We start from the raw sequence: 18,914 nt of genomic DNA on the forward strand, positions 1-18,914 counted from the left end.
TCACAAGAATTAAAAGGAGGCTCCAAATCAAAAGCACCTATCTCAGGTAGGGCTCCAGGGGGCATGGCATCAGCCATGTGCTGGAGTTCAGGCCTGAAATGACCTGTTGGTTTCGCACGATGGCTTCATTATGGTCCCTAACTAGCAGCAGCAGCCTCCCCTGGGAGCTTGTCTAAAATGTACTTTCTTGGGCCTTACTCCAGACCACAGAAGCTCAGGCTTGGGGCCCAGCAGACTGTATTTTCACACGCCCTTCAGAAGCTTCTTGGGCTTCCCACGTGGCACTAATAGTAAAGAACCTGGCTGCTGATGCAGGAGACACAAGAGACACAGTTTCACACACACACACACACACACACACACACACACACACACACACACACACACGGCAGGCTTCAGTCCGCAGGGTTGTAAAGAGTCGGACATGACTGAGTTTGCGCACACACACACACGCACGCCCCAGAAGCTTCTAATGCATGCTAACTGGTTCAGATGATCTTGTAGACACACGGAGAAGTCAGCTGTTGTTGGTTTGGGGTTTAGTCCCAGAAAACCTGTCAAGCTGTCCCCCCAGGAAGCCATAATCTCATCTGAGGACTCATGAGGGAAATGGCCCTGGAACATCACTGCCCAAGGCTTCTTATGCCATTGTTGAGCAACTTCAGCCTCTGATTTAGGAAAGGAGCCAAGTGGACCCAAAGCATGATTAAATCTTGAAGGAAAAAATAACTTGTCTTATTGTACATTATGTGAAGAACTAACAAGGCCTGTGCGTGTGGATACTAGCGATAACAGCAGCTGGCATTCTGGGGGTTCCTTCCAGTCTTTATTCCGTGTGCATACGGGTACGGGATGTGTGTTTAACCTAGCTGAGTTCACACTGTATGCATTGTTCTCCATTGTCTTCCTCCGACCCTCCCCCCATCACAAAAGAGCCCCAGACACCAGTGTGCTAAGGACTGGGGTGGCCAGAAGCCCAGGATTTAAGTTCCAGTTATCAGAAATCCCTGCGCCGTGAGAAAATTGGGGGCTGGGTGCACTCCTTGGCCCTCAAGGAGTCATTTTCCCTTGGCATTTGGAGTTGTCGGTGGGCCTGGCTCCCTTCAAGCCTTCTGTGAACCGGGAAAGGCAGGGGGAGCCGGCTGACCGGCCACTCCACTGCCATTTAGATTCCCTGACTCTGCAAGCCGGGCTGAATGTTGCTTTTTCTTGTGCTGCCTGGAATAAAGCTGTCAGATTCTTTCCTCCCCAACAATGGCAGTTTTTATGAGTTCTTGCTTCTCCCAGGCAATGCCCCACACAATGAAGTCTTTTCTTTTCCATTTGTTTAAGCTGGTGGACCTTATGGACCCTGTCTGATTGACTTTTAGTGAATGTTTACAGTTCGTGTAGTGTGATAACTGAACTCATCCTTTGCATGTAGAGAAAGAAAGAGTGGTTGATGACCCCCCCTGCTCACCATTCCCGGGGAAAAAAAACCCAGAAAACTCCAAACACTCTGTGAGACAGGAAATATCACAGTTCCATTCAGAACTAGGGATCACTCTGTTGGTGGCAAAGGAAGAGGGTAAAAGAGGACCCTTGAGGCTACTGGCTGCTTTGGGAGGAGCTAGGGAGTTTCTCCTCTTCGTGAGGGAGCTGGGTGTACGGTGCTTAGGCTCCCATTCTGTGGTATAGTCTCCTTTCTTCCTGGGCCCAGGGGAAAACTGAAGAAATCCTTGTCAGAGGAGCCGCTGCCTCCCTACCACCACCCCCAGGATCCAGGCCCAGACGAGCCCCTGCCAAGGGCCTGCTCTGAGCCAGGTTCACACTGACCAGGCTTGATCCGGCTGGTCAGGTAAGCAGGCCTGAACGAGCCCGAGCAGAGAAGGACACTGCCTTCCCTCCCTCATTGTCTTCCCTGAGTGAAATGAAACTCTGCTGAGGGTCCCCTTTGCTTTTTTAAGGACCAGTGATGGACTTACCGCTCATCTCACTCTAGGCAGGAACCAAAATCTCTCTCCCTGCAGACAGCCTGCCCTCCCCTGACACTTAGGTAAGATGTGATGAAAGTTACTGGGACACAGAAAGGTCTGCTTTCCATTTCCTTAGAATTTTCTCGGAACACTCAGGCTCTTCCTGAATCTTCCCTCTGTCCTCTAAGACTGGTTTTGTGGGTGTTGAGGACACAGCGGCAGCCACGACCTGTCCTTAGGAAGCTGACATTGACGTGTGTGTGCATGTCTGTGTGTGTGTATAGAACTTGTGTGTCTGTAACAGTAGCAGTAGCTGCTGTTTATCGAGGGCTTGTATGTGCCAGTTACTGTCCTGAGTACCAAGGCAGTGTCATCAGTGAATCCCTTGGAGTGAATGGCCTCCTTGGCCTTTTGTCTGAAGTGGCAGGCCTGCTGGTTTCATAGCCCACCCTGCTGTGTCCTGGTCCCCAGCCTGGTACAGCCAGATAACATACATGCTCACAAGGGAGAGCCTTGCAGGACAGAATCAGGAGTCTGGGTTTTATTTTAGCAATGATGGGGAGCTGTGGGAAGATTTCAGCAGGAGGGTCTGAAATAACTCGCCCCGGGTCACCTGCTCACCAGTCGTATTAGCAAGTCCCACTACTCAGCTAGTGGCTGGGAGAAGAGCATCGTTATCCGGAGGACTCCATTACCCCCCATCAAAATGGCCTTCTGCTGCTTTATCACCATCATACCTGTTCCTGGCATGGGTAAAATATTTGAAAGGATGTTACAGTTTGTGCATGGTGCTAGGTGGAGGTGACGTGGTTATTTTATTTACTGAAGCAAATACAGCCAAGTCAGCAAGAGGTCAGTTGTTCCCTGTCTCATAGATTAATCGTTGATGTGATTATCTTTGAACATTCATCCATCACACGTCAGCTGCGGATACCCAAAGCCATAGACTTATGGGAAAATGTTTATTTTTCATATTTTCATACAGAGTAGCAGGCTATTTTTTTTTTTGGCATCCATTTATGTATAGAGTTGTGTGACCACCACCAATATAATAGTTCTGTCACTCCTAAGAAACATCCTTGTGCCTGTCTCTTTACTGTTACCCCCTTCACATAGATTAAAAAAAAATCTTTATTGAATTTGTTACAGTATCGTTTCTGTTTTATGTTTGGGGGGTTGGGGGGGTTTGGCCAGAAGGCATGTGGATCTTCCTGACCAGGGATCGAATGTACACCCCCTGCATTGAAACTTGAAATCTTAACCACTGGATCACCAGGGAAGTCCCTCCCATAGACTGTTTAAAAAGCTTTTTAAAAAGGGTTCTATTGAGATATAACTCATATACCATACAATTCTCGCCTTTAAAGTATAGAAGTCACTCATATGCCATACAATTCACCCCTTTAAAGTATAGAATTCACTGGGTTTTAGTGTATTTGTAGAGTTGTGTGGCCATCACCATAATCAATTTTGAACGGCTTTCATCACCCCCAAAAGAAACCCCATACCTCTACATTTCCTCCAGACCCCCCAGCCCCAGGCAACCAGTGATCTACTTTGTTTCCTTGGGTTTGCCTGTTCTGGACATTTTTATGTAGATGGCATGGTAGAACAGATGGTCCTTTGTGTCTGGCTCCTTTCACGTGGCATGACATTTTCAGAGTTCGTCCGTGTCCTAGCCTGGATCAGCACTTCATTCCTTTTCTATTGCCATATCATATTCCACCTGTGGATGTACACCACAGTTTGTCCATTTATAAGCTAATGAACGTTTGGATAGTTTCCACTTTGGGGCTCCTATAAATAATGCTGCTGTGACCGTTCATAGACAAGGTTTTGAGTAAACATAGGTTTTCATTTCTCTTGGTTAGATTGGAAGGACTGGATTTGCTAGATAACATGATGACCTTTTGAGGAAATGCCGCACTGCTTTCCAAAGTGGCTGCACTCCTTTTTTTTTTTTTTTCATATGTATTTTTCTGGCTGTGCTGCATCTTAGCTGCAGCATGCAGGGTCTTTGATCTTCACTGCAGTGTGTGGGTCCTTCAGTTGCAGCATGTGGAATCTTTAGTTGGAGTATGTGGAGTCTAGTTCCCTGACCAGGGATTGAACCTGGCCACCCTGCATTGGGAGTGTGAAGTCTTAGCCACTGGACCACCAGGGCAGTCCCCATTTACTTTTTTCAACAAGCACTGTATGAGGGTTTCAATCTGTCCATGTCCTTACCAACACTTGTTATTATGTTTATCTACATTATCATAGTGGGTGTGAATTGGTGTCTCACTATCGGTTTGATTTGCTTTCCCTGATGACTGCTGATGTTGGACATTTTTCCATGCACCTCTTGGCCATTTGTGTCACGCAAACTTCTGAAATTATTTTATTTAATTGAAATATATCTTGGGCTAAGTATTCTGTAATCCATGCTTACAGTATTTCAAGATAAGTAGAAATATACCCTTGTATCTCATATTATTGATTTTAAAAGTTAGTATACTCATTACTGACATTAAATAGAGTATTTCACCCAGGTGAGTATTAGAAGTTGTAAAGTCAAAAGCATTCTTTTTTGTTCTATTCACTCAGAAATCGTCTAGAAACGAGGTAAGAAATCCTGCTTTTTAATGTTCCAGTTGCAACATAATAGTGTATGCGTTTTTCACACTATTACCTTAAGCTTTAAATGTGTGCCACGTGAGGATATGACATTGAGTACCTGGGATTTCTTTTTTCCAAAAATCACAAGTCCTTAATCTTTTCTGGCATTGATTATAATAATAGACTGCTTTGTATCCCTTCTAACATACTTCAACATCGACTTTTCTGTTCCCCTACTCAGGTTTTAAAAATAAGTATCTCATGTAAGAGACAAAGTTAAGTACCAAAATTGCTTAGGATGCAGTCAGAGGAGCAAGTTTTATATGGATTTGAACCAACCTGTAGCCTGAGTCACGCACAGCTGCTATTATTAGGACCGGGCTGGTGAAGGGCACCTTCTGCTGCCTCAACCCATTCAGATGGAGCAGCTTCCTTGTCAGCAGTGACCAGGGAACTGGGGTACTGGTGCACTTTGAAATCACTCTGAAACTGTAATTTACTCTCTGGTATTTAGACTGGGATATCCGGTGCTACTTTGAAGTATCAGGGAAATGGAATATTCTTCTGTAAATATGGCTGTACCCTAAGTTCCAAGACGGCTAGAATCCAGTTCTGGGCAAGGGTTTTCTGTACAGGGACTGTCAGCAGACTCACTACTTGGATGAATGTGAGTGAATGAACAAATGAATGAGTGAATGGGAGTAGCAAAAGCTGATTGCCGACTCACATATGCATCTTCTACCTTTTCCTAATGGAATCCGGATTTTGTTCCACTCTTCAGCTTCCTCTTTAGCCACGTGTGGGGCTATGGGAGGGGAAGTCATGGGCTGGCATTGGTTGGTCCAGGACCATCACTATGGTCCCATCCCTCCCTACCTCTTCACCCTGCTCCCCCTACCCCACTCCTCACCTCTTCACTGCCATTCCCCCATCTCCCACCCCAACCCCCCACCTCTTCACCCCACCCTGACTCTCCATCCCTACCTCTTCATCCCATCTCCCACGCCCATTGACCATCACCACCCCACCCCTATCCCCCACCTCTTCACCCACAGCCCCCAGCCCTGCTTCTTCATCCCATCTCCCACGCCCATTGACCATCACCACCCCACCCCTATCCCCCACCTCTTCACCCCACCCCAGCCCCCCAGCCCTACCTCTTTATCTCATCTCCCACCCCCAATGATCATCACCCCCCCCACACCCTCTCCCCACCATCCCCACTGACCATCACCCTCCCACTTCCCATCCCCCCACTCACTCCCTACCACCTGGGCCTTGATTTTGACACTGCTGTTGCAGGTAGGACCAGTCTGCTGCTGTCTCCTGAGGAAGGTTCTTCTCTTGTGGGTAAGAAGGAGACTTGTGGAGACTGCCCCTCTCCTTCCCCCGGGCACTGTCACGTCTCTCTGTTTGTTGTCCCATTGCATTGGGAGCGTGGAGGCAGGGACGCAGTGGCAATGTGGGAAGGCTTCGGAGCAGAATCAGCAGCTGCCTGCCTGTCCTGCCTGGCTCCACTTCACAGTCTCACCAGTGTGCACCCTGGAAGGAGAAAGCACCTTGATGTTAAATAGTCACAGAATGTCGAGTATGTCTTGCAGTCCTTTGGGAACCTGATTAGCTTCATTTCAGGGCTAAATACACTGACTCTCTGAAGGAGTTGATGGCTTATGCAGGAGGCGACTTTGGAAGCTAGAATGATATGCTTCAGGCCTTCAAGTTGACCTAAAGTTTATTTATTTATTTTTTAAAATCTCTTTAATTTTAGATTTACAAAAAAATTGCAAAGAGAGTTCAGAGAGTTCCCACACACCCTTGATCCAGCCTCCGCTGATGATAGCATCTTACATAACCATTGACCTCCAGTGATGGGTTTATGTGTACATATGCAGGCAGAGAGAGACGCCTGCACACGTACACATATGGGGTATGAGGGAGGCAGCTCTGTTATCTGTTGGTCCTTTGATAGCTCATCACAGTCACACCTCCCGGGTACATTGTGGACTCTGGCCATGGCAAGAGCAGGCGAGGAGCTACTTTGAAGCTCAAGTTCCAAAGCAGGAGATACGGGGAGAACAATCAGCTGTCTGGAGCGCTCTGGGTAGCATGTGAACTCAGCGCCACTTGAACTTTATTTAGTAGAGGCCTGGCCTGAGATCCTTAATATAGACATCCCAGCTATCATGTGAGAATTCCAATCTGCTCTAGTACAAGTACAAGGGAATTTGGGAATGTTTGCTTCTGCTTGTCTCAGGCTAAGTCATCTTATTCCTTTCCCTTCTGATATCTGAGTTAGGAGACCCACAGTCTGTATCCATTTATTGATTTATGAATCAGAAGCAACATGTTCATCGATCCGTCAATCCACCACCCTTCCATCCGTTTGCCTGGATTTTAGCTTTATTCATTTCGCTCTGGAAGTGGTCCAGGCTGCTTTGGAAGGGGACATTCAATCCAGATGATGACAGCCGTTGGCACTCACTCTGGGGCTTAGGAGGGAACCCACACCCTTCTAACACCATCCCTCCAGGGCGCAGCTGTCTCTCCTGGAGACTAGGGACAGCTGCTCCTGGTGAGGGCCACCCTGCTGTGGGAGAAGAGGGCGTTGAAGTTGCAAGAGGAGCTGTGGCCAGGATCCTGCTCACGTGGGTGCTGCAGGAGAACCCTACGGCAGACAAGGTTTTGACAGTGGATGAAATCACCTGCCTTCTGATATATCCACTTTCCTCTGGGTGAATGGAATTTCCCAAAAGTGGGAGTAGACCGCTGCCAGCTATTGATGTAGAAATCTCTTACTTTCTTATAGGACTATGGGTATTACAAAGTGCTGCCCCATTAGGGGAGATGCAAACAAAATACTTTAATGCTTTAAATTCCTTTGGGCTAAGGATAGATTTGTTTGTTTGTTTTTTTTTTTGAATTTTTGAATATATTTCCCCCCATCAGGGTCAATTTTAAAAAGGTAAACATGCATTCCCATGTTAAAAAAAATTCCAGTTATACCTTTAGCATTAAAAAAATATGTGTGTGTGTGTGTGTGTGTATATATATATATATATATACACTTGTCTCAGAGACTGTTTTTTGTCTAAGCTTTTGGAAGCTACAAAACCAGCTTAAATATAGTACGATTTTACTGCTGTGCCACTGAACAAACTTTCTGTTTGAGTCATCACATTTTGAGGCTTGTTTATTTTGTTTTTGGGTTTTTTTCACTGACCACGTATGCTCCTTGTTTCTGAAAAACCATTTGTGTGCATACTGTCTGTATGCCTCAAAAAAAGAGAGTTTGCTATTGAGAAAGGGCAGAACAGGGCCAGGTCTCTAACAAAGACTGTTCAGTCTTCCGTGAAATATAATTTTCATCAGTGAAGGTTCCATTTCGTTGGAGAATAGTGGTGGATGGTCATTCTGTCCTGCTAGCTAGGTTTCCCTGGGACCCACCCGCTCCAAAGGAATTGTTCTCCAGGCTCTGTGGGCTAGAACTAAGGCATAGTTGTCTTACTGAGGGAGGGGGCTCTGCACTTTCTTGTGTATCCCTGCCTACAAACACCTTGGAAAGATAAATGGCATTATCTCTACATTTTAGATGTAGAATGTAACCTCAGAAAGTTGAAGAAACTCAACTGAGGTCACATGGGTAGTGAGTAGTGAAGTCAGAATTCCAGGCCTGATTTTCCAATTTCACATCCAGCACTCATTCTCTTAGACCAGGGCTCAACAAATCACGTTCCGTAAGCCAACTCCATCCCTCTGATCTGCTGTTGTAAATAAAGTTTTATTGGAACACAGCCATACCCATTTGTTTGCATATTATCTCTGGCTTCTTTTGGAGAAGGAAATGGCAACCCTCTCCAGTATTCTTGCCTAGAGAATCCTGTGGACAGAGGAGCCTGGTGGGCTGCTGTCCATGGGGTCGCACAGAGTTGGACATGACTGAAGCAATTTAACATGCGTGCATGCATTGGAGAAAGAAATGGCAACCCACTCCAGTATTCTTGCCTTGAGAATCCCAGGGTCAAAGGAGCCTGGTGGGCTGCCATCGATGGGGTTGCACAGAGTCAGACACAACTGAAGTGACTTAGCAGCAGCAGCAGCTGGCCTCTTTTCTGCTGCTGTGACAGAGTTGAGTAGTTGTGCAGAGATTGTACTGCTTTCAAAATCTGAGATACTCACTTCCTTTCCTTTTACAAAAAAGTGTTTGTCAACCCTTGTCCTTAACCGTGAGCTGAAGAAGCATTCACATTCTCTGTGCTATCAGATTTTTCTTCTAGGAAAGCCTTTGTGATGATGTGAGTTCTTGCTCTTTGGAAAGAGTGTGAGCCATGTGGTGAACACAGAGAAGGCAGACAGGAGCCGCACAGCTGTGCCTTATTGTCTAAGGGGAAGGTTGGTGTCTTGCTGGGCTACAGATTGTTCTCTGGTGGTGAAGTGGAGTCTGTATCTTTTCCCTTTGAATATGGGATGGCTTTGGGACTTACTGTTACCAATAGATTGTAGCAGAAGTGACACAGTATAACTCTCAAGACCAAGTTTAAAGAGATCTGCAAATTCTGCCTCATGCTTTGAACACTCCCGCCTCCACTTGAGAAGCCCAGTGATGGAAATGACACGTTTCCACCTGAGAGAGGTCCCAGTCTTGTAGGCATCCCTGCCACATTACTGGACACGTGAGGGAACTCATTTAAAATGTTCTGACCCTTGTTATCACCTGATCGACTTCATGAGGGACCCCGAGTGAGACCAGCAGAAGGACCGTCCAGTTGAGCCTCTGCCACACCCACAGAAATGTGAGAGCCACTGTTTGTTTGTTTAGCACCTACGTTTGGCACTGGTTTGCTGTTTGATGATAGATAACGGAAATACCCCAAGACCAAGGTGAGATAGGACCTGGGGGACATGTCACAGAACCCTTCTGGACTGGGTAGTGAAACATCAGAAAAAAATGAATTCTCTCACAGTCAGACCCAAGTCAGTGCAGGAAGACTTTTAGTTGTAACACTGAACTTGCTGAATTACTCGAATGTAGTTCCTAAGAACTCTTAGGATGTTGTCAACTGGAATCTGGGAAGCTACCATGTGATTCTAGACTAATAAGGGCAGGATGTATCTTGCTTTATTACGGACTCATCATGCAAAAGCAAAAAATAAACAGTTTAAGCTTTCAGAATGTTTCCTAAAATACTGAAATTAAAATATTTGTGCTAGACTGCTTAGAAATGAAAATGCTGTTCTGAAAATGATCTATGAATTGATTTTACCTTAGAATATTAAGGGTACCTTTTCTTTTTTTTTTTTAAATGCCTGTTTATTTTTATTTATTTATTTGGCTGCACCATGTCTTAGTTGAGGCATGTGGGGTCTAGTTCCCAGACCGGGGATCGAACTCAGGCCCCCTTCATTGGGAGCATGGCGTCTTAGCCACTGGACCACCAGGGAAGTCCCCAAGGGTACATTTTCAGTGGGTTAAGTAGCCACATTTTTTTTCAGTAGTTCTTTTGGGTAAAGGCTGTTTATTTTACCGCTGTTTGATTCTAATCAGAGGTCACAGAACTATGGAAGTTCTGGAGTAGATTTTAAAACACATGCCTTTCTGCAGATCTCAATTGGTGGTGCTGGTTTATACTGAGAATTCCTGGCCTCCGGGCCATGAAGCGCTCATATCAGAGCCCATGGTTTCCTTTAACTCATTGAGTATCTCAGGGTGGACTTTGCAGCTGAGACAACAACGTCTGCCATGCTGGATTATTTGCCTCGTGGATGAAGGCCGAGCTCTTTTTAGCACGAGGTATGAGCCCAGGGCCACCTTAGTGTCCAATTACATAGATTACAGTGTGAATAGTAACAGTGTGGAGCTGTATGCTCAAGTAGCCTGCGTCTGCCCCCTCCTCCCCCTGAATCTTAAGTTCCACCCATGTTGAACTTTTTTAGGGTTTTCTTGTGACTTCTGCCAAAAATGCCTTCCCTGCCCTTCCAACTAAACTAACAACCCTCAAATCTTGTTCTAAACAACACCAATATATTTGCACATTGTACTCCCAAATAATATAAAAATTGGCTGTCCTCATACTACTATATGAATATTTATTGGAAGGACTGATGCTGAAGCTCCAATACAGTGGCCACCTGATGCAAAGAGCAGAATCATTGGAAAAGACCCTGATGCTGGGAAAGATTGAAGGCAGGAGGAGAAGGGGGAGATAGAGGATGAGATGGTTGAATGGCTTCATTGAGTCAGTGGACATGAGGTTGAGCAAACTGTGGGAGACAGTGAAGGACAGGGAGGCCTGGTGTGCTACCGTCCATGGGGTTGGAGATAACTGAGCGAAACAGAACAACGGTACCACTACCGTCACCACACCTACTAAATCAAATTCAAATTTTACTACTTGCCGTTCTTTGTTACCCATAAACAATGTATCTCATCAGGCCAGCATAGAGGATTGTGTGCAAGAGTGCCATTGACACTTTTTTTTCTGATTTTTTTTTTTTGATTGATGCTTTCTTTTCTTCTGTGTGCTAAGGTTGCTAAGGTTGTTACTGTTTCCTCTATGGTTGTTTACCTCTTTCTGTTTGCATGCGATATTAGACCCTCCATCTTCACTGACTTAATTAAAATTTTAGATTATGTAAAACATTAACATGCTCCAAAGTCCAAAGTATAGGAAAAGCTATACCCAAAGGTGGCTCATTACATTCTTAATTCTTTGACCGTATTCCTACCCACTCCCAAAGGGAATCCATTTCCAGTTGTTAGTTTATCCCGTGTTTCTTTTTGTAAAAATAAATAGCTACTTATGTGTGAATATTTTGTTTCCCTTTTTCCATGTAGAGAAAAGTAATAATGTTTTCATGTTTTTCTTTTTCACTTAACAGTATATTCCAGAGACTGTTCTAGAATGTGTTTATGGAGCTCTTCCTGCTATATTTTTTCTGGGCTTCCCTGGCGGCTCAGAGGGTAAATCGTCTGCCTGCAATGCAGGAGACCTGGGTTTGATCCTTAGGTCAGGAAGATCCCCAGGAGAAGGAAATGGCAACCCACTTCAGTACTCTTGCCTGGACAATCCCATGGACGGAGAAGCCTGGGATCCCAAAGAGTTGGACACAACTGAGCGACTTCACTTCTACTTTCCCGCTATATTTTTTCTTTACTTCCTGCTGCGTGGTATTCCATTGTTTGGTCAAACAAACTCCTATATAGAAACACTGAGATTACTTCCAGTGTTTGACTCTTATAATTAATTTGTGTCATAATGAATAACTGTGTTATTTTTAAAATGTTTCCCTATGTTTTGCCTATACCTTGCTCCATTTACTTTCGAGTATTATACTTTTCTGTCTTACTTGGCATTTTATCTTCCATTGCATCTTCTAAAAGTGGGAGGAAGGTCTAAACAAACATTTCTCCAGAGAAGATATACAGATGGCCAACAAACATAGAAGATGCTCAACGTCGCTCATTATTAGAGAAATACAGATCAAAACAACAATGAGGTATCTCTTGGCACCGGTCAGAATGGCCATCCTCAAAAAATCTACAAACAATAAGTGCTGGAAAGGGCGTGGAGAAAAGGGACTTTCTTGCCCTGTTGATGGGAATGTAAATTGACAGAGCCACTATTGAGACAGTATGGAGATTTGTTAGAAAACTAGGAATAAAATTACCATGATCCAGCAATCCCACTACTGTGCATATACCCAGATAAAACCATAATTGAAACGGACACATGCCCCATGTTCCATAGCAACACTGTTTTGTGCTATATTTATCTGGCTTAGATGTCAGTGTTATATTTGCTTAATAAGAAATTGATTTTTTTTTCATTTCCTATACTCTGAAACAATTTAACTATAATTGGGATTATCTAGTCTTTGAAGGTCTAACACAATTCTCCTGTAAAACTCTGACTGTAAATTGAACAGTAAAATTAGTTGGAGAAAAGGCTCATTATGTGAAGCTTAAGGATTTCTTTAAAAAAATCTTATATGTTGGGTTGTATGTCACAATTGTAAGTATAAACAATAAGCTAATTGCAACTTTATCTAAAACCTATCTATATTCCAGAGATACCTGGAATTTTGCAAAATTATGTATAAAAGAGGGAAATCATTCTGTCTTAGTGGAAGCAAAGATTCCAGGACACTGCCCCTCTTTTTTTCTATAGAACATGCTAATACAGGCCAGGTAGATAACACAAAGGAATGAGACCAACTGGGTACCAAGTACTAGGGAGCAGTACATGGTACTTAATGGCACCCCACTCCAGTACTCTTGCCTGGAAAATCCCGTGGACGGAGGAACCTGGTGGGCTGCAGTCCATGGGGTCGCACAGAGTCGGACACGACTGAAGCGACTTAGCAGCAGCAGCAGCAGCAGCAGCAGCTCCTAACCAAGTGTTACTTCTCAGTAAAATCTCAAGAACGTGAGCCTGAAGTTGCCAGCTCTCCAGATTTATCAAGAGGAGCTGAGAAATCCAGACTGTTTTTTGCTGTTAACACTTAATGAGTTTTAAGATTTGGCAATTAGTTCAAAAATTGAAAGCACAGTGTAGGCAAAACATAACACAGTTGTAAAAGTGTGACCTTATCAGTTCTTCTGAGGTCATGCAGGCAGTGTCGTTTTGATGTTGAGCATCAAACATCTTAGCTGGGTCTGCTGTTCAACTTTGACTTGTGAAGAAGCTGTGTTAGACCCGCCACAGCTATCGAGAGGTGCTGTGTGCTCTGTGTTGGAAAGGTGATGGGGAGAGAGAGAGAACCCGACTTGATAAATAAAGTTGCATGGTGGGTATTGGTCCCTCTGAGCAAGGTCACGGGCAGGCAGAAGCGGTGCCTCTGTGCGGCCTCCTGCAGTTGGCACCCTTGGAAGGTGGTGTCTGGTGGGGACTAGTGAGGCGCCAGCCCTCTTCTGCTTAGGGATGACTCAGTTCTCCCTGCTCCCGCCCCTCCCACTCCCCTCCCACCTCCTGCCCCATCCCCCCACCCCCCACCATCCCTTTCCTCCTTTCACTTCCTGTCTTGCTGCTGCACTTATACGTTGTGCTTATCATGGTCCCTCACCCTAGGGACCTCCCGCCATCCCACGAAGCTCTGTGACTGAAGGCGCAACTGTCAAATTCACTCAGTGAGTGCTTGGCTGTTTTGACCAGTTTCCTAGTAACAGCCTTGTTAATTTCAGTCAGAAAGACTTAATTGGGTGCCTTTTTCTGGGAGGGGAGAGTGTGCTTCCTGATTCAGCCCCTTGGTGGCTCTGATCTCTGACCTCATTGCTTCCTGGGATGTTCTTATATAGAGACTTTTGGCTTCTGCTCCCAATACCATGCATTCCTAATTATTTTTGCTACTTCATGAGTAATAGCAAGGTCTGCTTGGGTTACTTACTGAAAGTGGATGATAAAAATTGAGCTAAGATGGTGAAAATTGAGCTAAGATGCCCCATTCCTCTCTTGCCATTTCCACATGCCTGCATCAGTGCTATGTGGAGAATTTGTTCTTTGCCATCAAGCTGGTTTGAGTCTAGAATCTGACTTTGAGTGTGGACCAAGTGGGGCCCAATTGCCTCTTGGGGATTATTTAGAATTAATAAAATCAGAAATGGGACACCTTTTGACTACACATGTGCCTGAATTGTTAGCCAAATGAACTTTTATGTGGTACAGTTTATTTAGAGGATTAGGAATTTAAGGGCTTTATTTATTGATTACAGTTAAGCACATTTTATTGCAAAGAACAATATTTGTAGCTAAGTAGCCGTGTCCAAGCTGAGATGTTTCTTCTTACTTGATCCTACAGTGAAGTCAGCGTAAGCGACAACTTCTGTTTCCATAGCTGCGGAATCTGTTTTCAAAAACAGAAGGCTGTGATTTCACTGTAGGTCAGCACACATGGAGAAGCCGATATGGAAATGGAAAGAATCTTTCTTCGAGACACAATTTAAAACAAAAACTTCCTGTCTTCCTCTGATGTTTAGATGCAATTTCCCCCTTTAAGTTTTACGGGTTAATTTCAGAGGTTGACTGTGAGATAGTCCTGGTTGATGGTACTTCTGTCACTCAGGAAGCCCCTCAAACATTTCCTTCTCATTTCCTGATATAATGGCTGACTCAGTGGAAAGCCATTATACTTTTGGTCACCACCATTGTGAGTAGCCGGTCGTGTAATTGTGGCTAAGACAGAACAGTTGGGTTGGTTATGTTCAGTAGGTTTGAGCATAACGGCCACATCATTTAATTAAGTCCACACCCCAGCTTTTACTATGTTTCCCAGGCATTGGGGACACAACAGTGGAAAATCAGAAATAAGTCTTTATTTTACTCATTTCTTCCCAAACCATACAAGGCATGGAATACAAATTGTGTGTCCTTGGACTTTTTATAAAAAGCCTGATTGTGGAAAATGCCTATTGACATAGAGCCCCCATTTCCTCAACAGGTTCACCCCTACTTTCAGAGGGTTTCTGAGCAGAGCTATTATTTATTGAACATTTATTAAGGGCTACCTGGGTTCGATCCCTGGGTTGAGAAGATCCCCTGGAGAAGGGAACGGCTACCCACTCCAGTATTCTGGCCTGGAGAGTTCCATGGACTGTATAGTTCATGGGGTTGCAAACAGTTGCACACGACTGAGCAACTTGCACTTTCACTAGAGGACATTTTGACTGTAGTGTATTAGCTCCTTTCATCCCCATGAGAGCCTTGCACTGTTAGGTATTAATATTACTTCCCATTTTGTAGATGAGAAAACTGAGGCTTAATTGACTTTCACTTTCCCAGCATCCCATGGTGACTCATGGCGACTGTGTCTTTCTGTCCCCAGAGGGGTTGAGCTTATAGTGGGTGTGCTTTAGGAAATGTCATTGCGCCTGTGTGGCCGGGGTGAGGAAATGTGCTCATATCCAGGCTGTTTAAATGTGTGGGCTGGTCAGATGATGCCGCAGTCAGTGCTGAAGCATGGAGAGGTCGGGGCTGGACTGTCGTGCTGGAGGACAGCCAAGGACCTAATAAGGAGGGGTAACAAGACTGTTTGGGTGTAGTTCTGTGGATGGGGAAAGGATGCTTGCAGAGATGAAATTCTACTGGAAGTACTCTTCAATTATATTTTATGCATCTTGTTTTTATTAAGACAGAGACACTATATTCTAAACACTGTTTTGTGACTTGCCTTTTTCCCCATTCATTTTATCCCGAGCCTCTCTTCTTGGCTTGCATGGGTTTCTCTGCAGTATCATTAGAAATGGGACATGTGCAGGCCTCTTATATGGTTGGACCATGCTTTATTTTTATTGAAATCTGTATTATTAGACAACTTTGTTTTCTGGTTTCTTATTGTGACTTAGTGCTGAAGGGGGAAAGGTCAGTCTCTGCACACACTTATAGTTTTTCCTTAGGAAATTATTGCAGAAGTGGAATTGCTTTTTTTTTGTAAATTAATTTATTCATTTTAATTGGAGGCTAATTACCTTATAATATTATAGTGGTTTTTGCTATACATTCACATGAATCATCCATGGGTATACAAAGAATTAATCTCAAAAATATACAAGCGGCTCATGCAGCTCAATACCAGAAAAATAAATGACCCAATCAAAAAATGGACCAAAGAACTAAACAGACATTTCTCCTAAGAAGACATACAGATGGGTAACAAACACATGAAAAGATGCTCAACGTTACTCATTATCAGAGAAATGCAAATCAAAACCACAATGAGGTACCATCTCATGCCAGTCAGAAACAATAAATGCTGGAGAGGGTGTGGAGAAAAGGGAACCCTCTTACACTGTTGGTGGAAATGCAAACTAGTCCAGCCATTATGGAGAACAATGTGGGGATTCCTTAAAAAACTGGAAAATAGAACTGCTGTACGAACCAGCAGTCCCATTGCTGGGCATACACACTGAGGAAACCAGAATTGAAAGAGACACGTGAACCCCAATGATCATCGCAGCACTGTTTATAATAGCCAGGACATGGAAGCAACTTAGATGTCCATCAGCAGACGAATGGATAAGAAAGCTGTGGTACATATACACAATGGAGTATTACTCAGCCATTAAAAAGAAGGCATTTGGAACTGCTTTTGATGCACGCTTCTGAGCATGAACCACCTCATAACCTGCATGATCAGCAGCACAGATTATAAGTAGGGGAAAAAGTGTGAAGTGGGATAGATGGCAAAAGAGTGTCCCATACTTGTTTTCATTTTTGTTTCTCTGATTACTTGTGATTTTTCTCCTGAAAACTACTATTTGAATTTTTTCTCATAATGATTCCCTACATGCGCCTTTTTATTGGAGAAGTTAACATTTTTTTCAGTATAAAATAATTTTCATACTTTCTTTGAAAGCGTTTGTCTTATAATGGACATTCTCTTATAATCTTGAATTTTTCTTTTTCATGTAGGATTGCTTTTTTATATCCCACCTGGTTTTTGAAATATTTCAGATCTACATAAGTGGTAAGAGAGGATGTGCTGTGTGTGCTGTTGCTTTAGTCGTGTCTGACTCTTTGTGACCCTGTGGACCATGGCCCACTAGGCTCCTCTGTCCGCGGTATTTTCCAGGCAAGAAAACTGGAAGGGATTGCCATGCCCTCCTCCAAGGGATCTTCCCGACCCAGGGATTGAACCCCTGTCTCCTGCATTGGCAGGTGGGTTTTTTTTTTTTTTTTTTTTTTTTTTTTTTACCACTAGCGCCACCATGGAAGCCCAAGAGAAGGATACCATGAACTAAACTGATGTTTGCATTTATTGGTATGTTTGCATGTGCTAAGGCATTAAACATAAACACTCTTGGGTTCAACACCAGCCCCACCTCTGGGTTCTTGGGACTGTGGGGAGAAACCTCCAGCCCCAGTTTCCCTGCCAACAACTAGAGGAGGGGCATGATGCCGGCCTACAGGTCTTATGAGTTTTAGATCAGCATTCCCTGGGGTAATGCACCCAGGCCTGGCCGGGCTCACAGTCACAGTCACTGCGATAAATGGGAACCGTTCGTGCTCTTTTCCTTGCTGGAGTTATTATGAGTTTTTAAACTCCAGACTCCACCTGGGGAGTGAGTGCAGTGAGAGCCAGGACCCAAGAAGGGGTCATGTACAGAGACCTGTTCTCTTCCCTCTTCCTCTCCCACCCTGGCGCCACACTCCTGGGCCTCTTTCTCACTCTGGTTATTATATTAACTTTATCCTCAAGCGTGACAGCACTGCAGCTGCTGTTCTGGCTGTACATGGTTTATTACTGACTCTGGCCTCGTGCACTTGCCTTGCCCGTGGATCACAACTCTCTCTCTCCCCATTTCTTGCTCCCCAGACATCCCACACCCCTTCGAAGTGGCAGCGCACACAATGTGGACGGCAGGGCTTCCTTGTTTGGGACATGTAGGTTTTCTCAGGGGACGTTTTCTTTCTTCATAGCAACATCTTTCTATTCTGGAATCACAGAGATTTCCAGCAAGCCACCCCACAGGCGCTTGGGATGAAGTTCTTGTTCTTGCCACCCTGTCTGACTTTGACCAGCTTCTAGTCAAAGGCTGGACTCCTCCCTGGACTTGGAGATATGGAGGGGACTCCACTGCAGATCTGAATTTTCTGATAGGGGGTTAGAATTGGGGCAGGGAGCATACAGGCGGGGATGCTCCACCAAGAACCATCTCCAGCCTACCTGCCACCCATCAGGCTGGCCTTACATTCCCTGGCTGGCAGAATGAAATGTCCAGAGAACACTGCTTCCCCCCAGTTTGGCTTGGAAGCACAGAGCAGCCCTGTAGGCATACTGGGGAGCCTGTCTGCAGGGGAGCATGTGGTTCCTATGCTAACTTGGGAGACAGTGCTCCCTTAACACCTTGCTCAGCTTTTAGGGTCTCTTAGGTAACATATCTACCCTGGACGTGGGCCAGCTGGTCTCCCTGAACTTGCTTTGTGCTGGAAGACACATGAAGGTTCTGTTGGGGACGAAAGAGGAGAGGCTCCCCAGCACAGCCTCCCTACTCGGTCTCTTTTCCCCAGAGAGGGAGCTATTTATGGTGCGTTATAAATCTGCTGCCGCCAGCCGGATAGACCGGGACTGTTACGTAAGACTGTTAGAGCGTGCTGCCTTTTTATTCTCCTTCTTTCAGGAGATGCGGCAGGGCTTGCAGAAGGCAGGGTAGCTGGGCACTTCTGTTCTGTGGGTTGCAGCAGAATTATTTTTGGAAACCAAGGAATTTGGTCACATGACAGTTTTCATTCAGTGAGACCTGATGGATGAAATAGATTTCTCCTTACTTCTTAGGGATCTGTAGGGGACAGTGGCTTTGTTGGTGGATTTGTTTCTGTCCTTAGCACAGTTTAGAAAGAGAAGGTTGAGTTATGGGACTAAGCTTGGTCA

At 44.8% G+C, this 18,914-nt stretch overlaps 1 protein-coding gene across 9 annotated transcripts in view; it reads left to right on the forward strand.

Moving 5' to 3' along the window:
• The window catches only part of TRAK1 (trafficking kinesin protein 1), a 155,038-nt gene that overhangs the window by 29,808 nt on the left and 106,316 nt on the right, over positions 1–18,914 (forward strand). The window contains exon 2 of one of the 9 annotated variants that reach the window (XM_060402106.1): positions 17,115–17,200. The exons of 7 other annotated variants lie outside the window; for them this stretch is intronic. The gene's annotated coding sequence lies outside the window, so the exon portion shown is untranslated. Of the gene's footprint in view, positions 1–1,136; positions 17,201–18,914 lie in introns of those variants that run through there. One more of the 9 variants, XM_060402102.1, reaches the window with a different exon arrangement.

This window comes from Ovis aries, chromosome 19, assembly GCF_016772045.2.
Source record: "Ovis aries strain OAR_USU_Benz2616 breed Rambouillet chromosome 19, ARS-UI_Ramb_v3.0, whole genome shotgun sequence".
In the NCBI taxonomy this organism is placed as follows: domain Eukaryota; kingdom Metazoa; phylum Chordata; class Mammalia; order Artiodactyla; family Bovidae; genus Ovis; species Ovis aries.